This window comes from Salmo trutta, chromosome 22, assembly GCF_901001165.1.
Source record: "Salmo trutta chromosome 22, fSalTru1.1, whole genome shotgun sequence".
Taxonomy (NCBI): domain Eukaryota; kingdom Metazoa; phylum Chordata; class Actinopteri; order Salmoniformes; family Salmonidae; genus Salmo; species Salmo trutta.
In genome coordinates this window covers 14,524,003-14,531,336 of record NC_042978.1, presented here as the reverse complement: position 1 = coordinate 14,531,336, position 7,334 = coordinate 14,524,003, and positions in this window count along the sequence as shown.

Genomic DNA, 7,334 nt, shown 5'->3' with positions numbered 1-7,334 from the left:
GTCAATACTTTAAAAGCCCAACTAAACCTGAGTGTAATCTCCGATGACCCCCTCTCCTCTCCATCCTCCATCCCTCCCGCCCTGCACTCACCACACTGTCCCCCTCACCTCACCAGACACCCCCCCCCCCACCCCCCCACTCGAACCACTCATACAAGGCCTTGCTAAAGAATGTCTTGGCCCGCTGTACACACTCACTCACACAGCAGCCCTCAGCCAATCTCCTTATTTGGGTTGCTATGTTTTCACTGGAAAAAAAGACCGATCAGACAGGAGAGAGAAACACAAGGCCTGTTTCCACATTTAACCCTGTGGATGGAAGTGTTGACATACAGTACAAGGCTTAACACACCTCTTGTCCTGCTCAAGAATAGGTTTGGGCCCTGTTATGAGTGAGCCAGAGCGAGAGAGAGATCGAGAGAAAGAGAGTGAAAGAAAGAGAGAGAGTTATCAAGTTGTGATTGCTTAGTGAAGATGTCTGTAGGCTATTGTTGGACGGGCCATCTAAGCCACTAATACAGGATGCTTAGCAGCTCCAGATACATCAAAGGACAGATATAATGAGGTTGCATTGACGTAGTTTCCCCTCAACAAGCTGATATTAGTGGGAATGGCAGGGTTTTGAGGTTTGGATGAGGGGATCAGATGTCCTGTTGATGGGAGAGAATGGAGTACAGGGTTCGATAGGTTACCTTCTAAATGTAATCCATTACATTTACTAGTTTCTTGTCCAAAAATGTAATCAGTAACATAATTTTTGGATGACCAAAACTCAGTAACGTAATCGGATTACTTTCAGTTACTGTTAGATTACTTTCCATTAGAAGACAAAAAGGATCCATCAAATAGATTTGATCTGTCATCATGTGGTCTCTGACTTGTGTTCAGACTCGCTCAGGTGGAACACACTTAAACTTGTGCCTTTTTTCAATGCTGAATTTAATGTAATTGAGAAAACAGAAAGGTATCATATTGTACTTTTTCATTCTTTCTAAATTTAAAAGTAATCCAAAAAGTACATGTAATCAGTCACTCCCCAACCCTGATGGAGAATAATGGCTGCCATCAAAACAGGAAGATAAACATGATTCTAATTAAGGATTGACATACATCTACTGTAGTATTAAATAGAAGGCAAAATTCTGCATTTTGTTACCAAACACCCACCTCTGAAAGGTACAGTTTTGCCCAGATTTCTGTAAACCTGATATTTGAGTTTGATGAGTGAGGGGTGAAAATTCACAGAGAGCCAGGGCATTGTGAACAATGGTAGAACTGTGGAGAGGTTCTCTCTCATAGGGGTGTATGTGGAGAGATGTGCAGGGGGTAGGGGTGTACCCCCCTAAACCTGGACCTGCAGCCTGTCTGTCTGTTCACAGCTTAGTAGCATAGCAGCTGCACCACAACTGTCTAGCTGTGGTAAAGCACTACAACAACAGCCTACGCAACTAATTACAATGTTATTTTTAAGCTAATAGCGGTGTTAACACTGTGTATATTCTCCTTGGCATGTTTATCTAAAGCAAAACACATAGACAAAATATATCTGGGATTTTATAAACTCGTTAAGTCTCTTCCGTACACACTCTCCTTCTGTATAGACAGCATAGCTGTACGTTATTCATTCCTGAAGATCTGGAAGAAAAAAAAACTCATATTCCAACTGGTTGGATGTTACACAATAGTAAATGTTTTAGAGGGGTCGGAAGAGGCCTCTTGGCAACCTTTATTGATTGGCCCTACACGTAGTTTCCAGCAAGGATCCTGATCTGATTTAAAACACTGTGCACTGTTAAAACAGTTTAAAACACTGTTCACTGTTAGATGTTAGGGTTGTCAGTGGCAAAGGCATCCTATCCGCACCAACTCACCTGATTCATGGAACAGCATTGTTTACAGACACATCAGCTGCTATGACTTGGGTGACACTGAGGTGCAAAGCTGCCATAGTCCCATCATTAGGGTCCTATCATCCTCCAACTGGGATTTCGGGAAAACCAGGGAATTTATTGAAAGTTCCCGGGAAGTTTTTGCAACCCTACCCGTCATACATATTTCCCCTTGAGCGGTACCAAGGCAGTTGGCCAGGAAAAGCTCACTGAAGGGAAAAATGTCACACCATGTACCATCCAGCCCACTCGTTAACCCAGGCTAACAGCTTTATTGTAGGGCCATAAGTAGTTCAGATAAAGCCTGCTAAGTCCATAAGCATTTGATACGTGGCAAAGATCATTTGATGATAGGTTAATATGATGATAATATGGCTTTAAAGAGAACAGCACATTTGTATTGTATGTAAGAACTGTAAGCCAGTGTGATTAAAGTATCCCCCTAAGATGGTCAGAGGGTGTTATTATAACAAATCTCATCCACTAAGGAATGAGACATGAGGAATCCAAATCCAAAAAGGAACATTTACTTGTTTTTCTAGTGTTTTCATGATTCTTTGTTGTGGCGTTTTCTCCCTTTGAGAATAAGACATTGCACTGCTATTTTGTTCACATTGCATTTCTGCATGGATGGATGCCACTGGAATTTCCCAAATACGGAGCCCATTTCTGAATGTGGGTTGAGAACCAGAAGGATCACGTATGATAGTTATTGAAATATGTGTTACGATTGGCTTCCTCTGTCCCTTCAATTTCTGTCTTTGGGACAGCAGGTAGCCTAGTGGTTAAGAACATTGGGCCAGTAACCAACAGGTTGCTGGTTCAAATCCTCTGAGCCGACTAGATAAAACATGTGCCCTTGAGCGAGGCACTTAACCCTAGTTGCTCTGGATAAGAGTGTCTGCTAAATGTAAATGTCTCCTCTTTAGGAATAGGCCTGAATTCAGACAGGCAACTGGATGGACTCTATGGAGCTGGCACCACATAGGTTGATGGGTCCTCAGAACACTCTGGATCCAGAGATCAGAAATGCTTCTGAATATTTCAGCATGTTCCCTCTCTCAGCCTCTGAGACAGAAACTCTGGAGCATAATTTAGTGCTTTTAATATTCTCTACCACATTTCCAGGCCCACATTCTGTTTCAGAAGAGAAGCCACAGAAATGCTTCAAAATAAATTTGACCAATATTAAATATGTTGCTAACGGAGTTTGAATGGCTAGTATAAGTGTACAGTTTTGATTTATAACCATGAATTATACTGGTCTGAAGTATGTAAGGCGGAACATATGAGAGGGTTAAGGAAAGGGGAGAGTTATAATGGAATTGATGGATATTAATTCTGGCATGGATTAGGAATCTGCACAGACTCAACAACTCTTAAACGTCATTTTTTAAATAATTTATATCTGCTGATCTTCTCTCTTAAGAGGAAAGGAATCCTATTCCTACCGTACCTATTATATTTTATGTAAACATGTTAATCACCACTATTAATGGCTTCAACCATCAATTACAATGTAGTTACACTTCTCTCAATTGTTCAAGCAGTCATTCGTTCTCAATTTGATTCCTTATCACTACGGTAAAACAAAAGCATGTAGTCATGACTTTCACTCTTTCCCAGTCAAAGAAATGAAATCAGGCCAGAAGTACACCTCCAGCTCCATCCATCACCTTGTAATCCGTCTCAGACGCTCTGACTATGACTCATCCTAGACACCGCACCACCTGGTCTCTGTTACCAGCTGTGATGATGACGTTCTCCTCCTCCTCTGTAACACACACACAAACACGCTCACACACACACTCACCTGTGTGAGAAGGGCACATGTTCCCCTGATTATCATTGCGGCCTTCGTGCCTGTTGGAATGACGTCATGCAACCCCCCCCGGCCATGCACAGATGTTTGGATCACATTTAGCCAATCAGACGTGAGCTCACCTCTGAACGTCCCCTTGGGCATGAGGACCACGTTTTGTACCATGGTACGCTTGCAGAATAACACAGACAGTACATAGACGCATACAAGCATACACATTAACACTGACGCTCACTCGTATACAGACACACACCTGTGTGACTCAACCTTTGCTCGCCTCTCAGTTATTCGGGGACAAAGCCTGTCCCTGTATATGTCACCATGTGACGACTGTGGGATCCCATATCAATACATCACCATCACATTATACTGCCTCACAATGCACACTTCCCATTGGAAACCAGATGGGCTGTAGGCCTATGGCCAATCGTTTCTATGAAGCAAAATAACAAGGACAAGTACAGCAGGTTTATTCCATGACCACATGTTCTTTGATTTGTTCTAATCAGTACACAATAATCCAGATAGTTAATTGAGAATTGTCCTGAGGCACACTGGGGCAGAAACCTGTGGTACAAGTTTAGATGGGGTGATAATGAGAAGGAGGCACACAAACAGTCATCTGATCACTCACTCGTGAAGCATTGACATCACAGGAGAGAGCAAGAGACTAGAGCGAGATTCCTACCTTCCCCAGGTGGTGAAGGTAGGAAACAACATCTCCACCCCACTGATCTTCAACAGAGGGCCCCCACAAGGCTGCGTTCTCAGCCCTCTCCTGTAATCCCTGTTCACCCATGACTGCGTGGCTATGGACGTCTCCAACTCAATCATCAAGTTTGCAGACGACACTACAGTGGTAGGCCTGATTACCAACAACAACGAGACGGCCTACAGGGAGGAGGTGAGGGCCCTCTGCGTGTGGTGCCAGGAAAATAACCTCTCACTCAACGTCAACAAAACAAAGGAGATGATCGTGGACTACAGGAAACAGCAGAGGGACCACCCCCCCATCCACATCGATGGGACAGTAGTGGAGAGGGTGGAAAGTTTTAAGTTCCTTGCCGTACACATCACGGACAAACTGAAATGGTCCACCCACACAGACAGCGTGGTGAAGAAGGCTCAGGAGGCTGAAGAAATGTGGCTTGTCATCAAAACACTCACAAACTTTTACAGATGCACAATTGAGAGCATCCTGTCGGGCTGTATCACTGCCTGGTACGGCAATTGCACCACCCTCAACCGCAAGGCTCTCAAGAGGTTAGTGCGGTCTGCACAACGCATCACCGGGGGCAAACTAACTACTACACAGGCCCTCCAGGACAGCTACAGCACCCGATGTCACAGGAAGGCCAAAAGATCATCAAGGACAACAACCACCCGAGGCACTGCCTGTTCATCCCACTATCATCTAGAAGCCGAGGTCAGTACAGGTGCATCAAAGCTGGGACCGAGAGACTGAAAAACAGCTTCTATCTCAAGGCCATCAGACTGTTAAACAGCCATCACATCACTATAGAGAGGCTGCTGCCAACATACAGACTCAAATCACTGGTCACTTTAATAAATGGATTTAATAAAGATATCACTAGTCACTTTAAATAACGCCACTTTAATAATGTTTACATATCCTACATTACTTATCTCATATGTATAGACTGTATTCTATACCATCTATTGCTTCTTGCCTATGCCGCACGCCATCGCTCATATATATATATATATTTGTTTACATATCCTATTCATCCCTTTACATGGTGTGTATTTGTGTGTATAAGGTAGTTGTTGTGAATCTGTTAGATTACTTGTTAGATATTACTGCATAGTCGAAACTAGAAGCACAAGCATTTCGCTACACTCGCATTAACATCTGCCAGTCATGTGTATATGACCAATACAATTTGATTTGATTTTGAGCCTAGATGAGGAGAGTTTAACTATTAATCTCTCCCTTATTTATGTTGTATCATGAATGCAGGTCTATTCCAATCATTTATAGTACTCAAATGTGATAATACACTATTTATTGTATGACTACTGTTTTCAGAAGGCTATGTTTCTGTGTCACAACACACTTGTTAATTTCCTCAACAGGGATGATAAAGTACTCATATCCAACCTAGTGATGAGTAATGACACACCAACACCTGTAGCAATTCTCCACAGTACTCAGTAAAGCAGGAGTCATCTTCAGCATGTGGAAGTATACCTTATAAGGACATGAGCTGACTGAGTCATGTATTATTGTCTGGTCTGAGGAGGAATCAGGATGCTTCTCACAGAGGATGTTACGCGCTGAGGATGATTTAATGTTTCAATGAGCACCTACTACTTGGAGTACTCGCTCTCTCTCTCTCTCTCTCTCGCTCTCTCGTTCTCTGTCTCTCTCCCCTTTCTCGTTTCATTTCTCACTGTCTCTTCCACCCCACCCCCACCCAGCCTCTCATGATTGTGTAGTTGTAGTGGGCAGTAAAATTGTTTGGACATACCTACAGTATCCTCCATTAGGCAATCATTGTGCTCTGACTTTTGGGTTATTTAGTGAAAAATCGTAACCAGCATGAGAGATAGGAGGAACGCCTTAAAGTATATTTAACCTCTGTTAAGTAAGAGGTCAGGTCAGCTTTGAGTGGTGGGGACAGCACAAGCTCACAGAGAACCGTCCAGTTGAGCCACACATACGCTGTGTATATCTGGCTTTGTGGGGATTGTGCTCTACTCTGCCTGGAACAGGAAAGAGACCAGAAGTGAACGTGTATTTGTGTGTGAGGGAGTGGCACAGTGGAGGAGCCAGGACTTGCCGCTGGAAAGGGAGGGAGAACCAGAGAGAGAGGGATGTAAAGGGGGAGGAGGGGCAGGTCAAGTCGCCCAGTTACACAGGCGGAGAGAGGAAAGCCCTCCCACAGGAAACCACAGCTCAACTCGGCATGGCCTTTTAAGGTAAAAAAACTCCCTAAAAGTTGTTTGCCTAGGGAATAGGAGTAAGATATATCTGGATTTAAAGCTACAGAGTCACAGGGAAAAAGAGAGCTTAGTGTATTGCTGAAGGACAAAACAGGGATTTAACTCTCACACTACTTCGAACATGTTAGTCTGAATGTTTGTTTAGTGTAGATAAGATACCCTTACGGACAAAAAACAGAAATGCCAGTTAAATTCTACAAGAACAGATGATACCAATAGGTAAAACACTCAGAGCATTAGCTTACATTTTCTTATTGTCCTTGGTGAAGATACTATACCTAGTATAAGGCTGTTTGAGGTGGTTCACGTCACTGTCTCTAACACATGGCACATTTTCATAACATTTCACTATCGAGCATTTATGTGCAGAGCATACATGAACCTCAGGCATTTCTATATCTTTATTGCATAATATAAGCCAATAAGCCTAGGCACTGACGATATATTGTAAACATTCCTCACTGTGTCATCCTCTCCAGACGTTTACAGTACTGAATGACTCACATAGTAAAAAATCCTGTTGTTTTTACAATAACTTACTGGCAGCCAGTTACATGCAAGTTACTGTAAAAAAAGGTACAGTAATGTACTGTTAAACTAAAGTTTATTTAATTTTTTTTACAAGTAATTGGTTGCCAGTAAGTTATCGTAAAAAC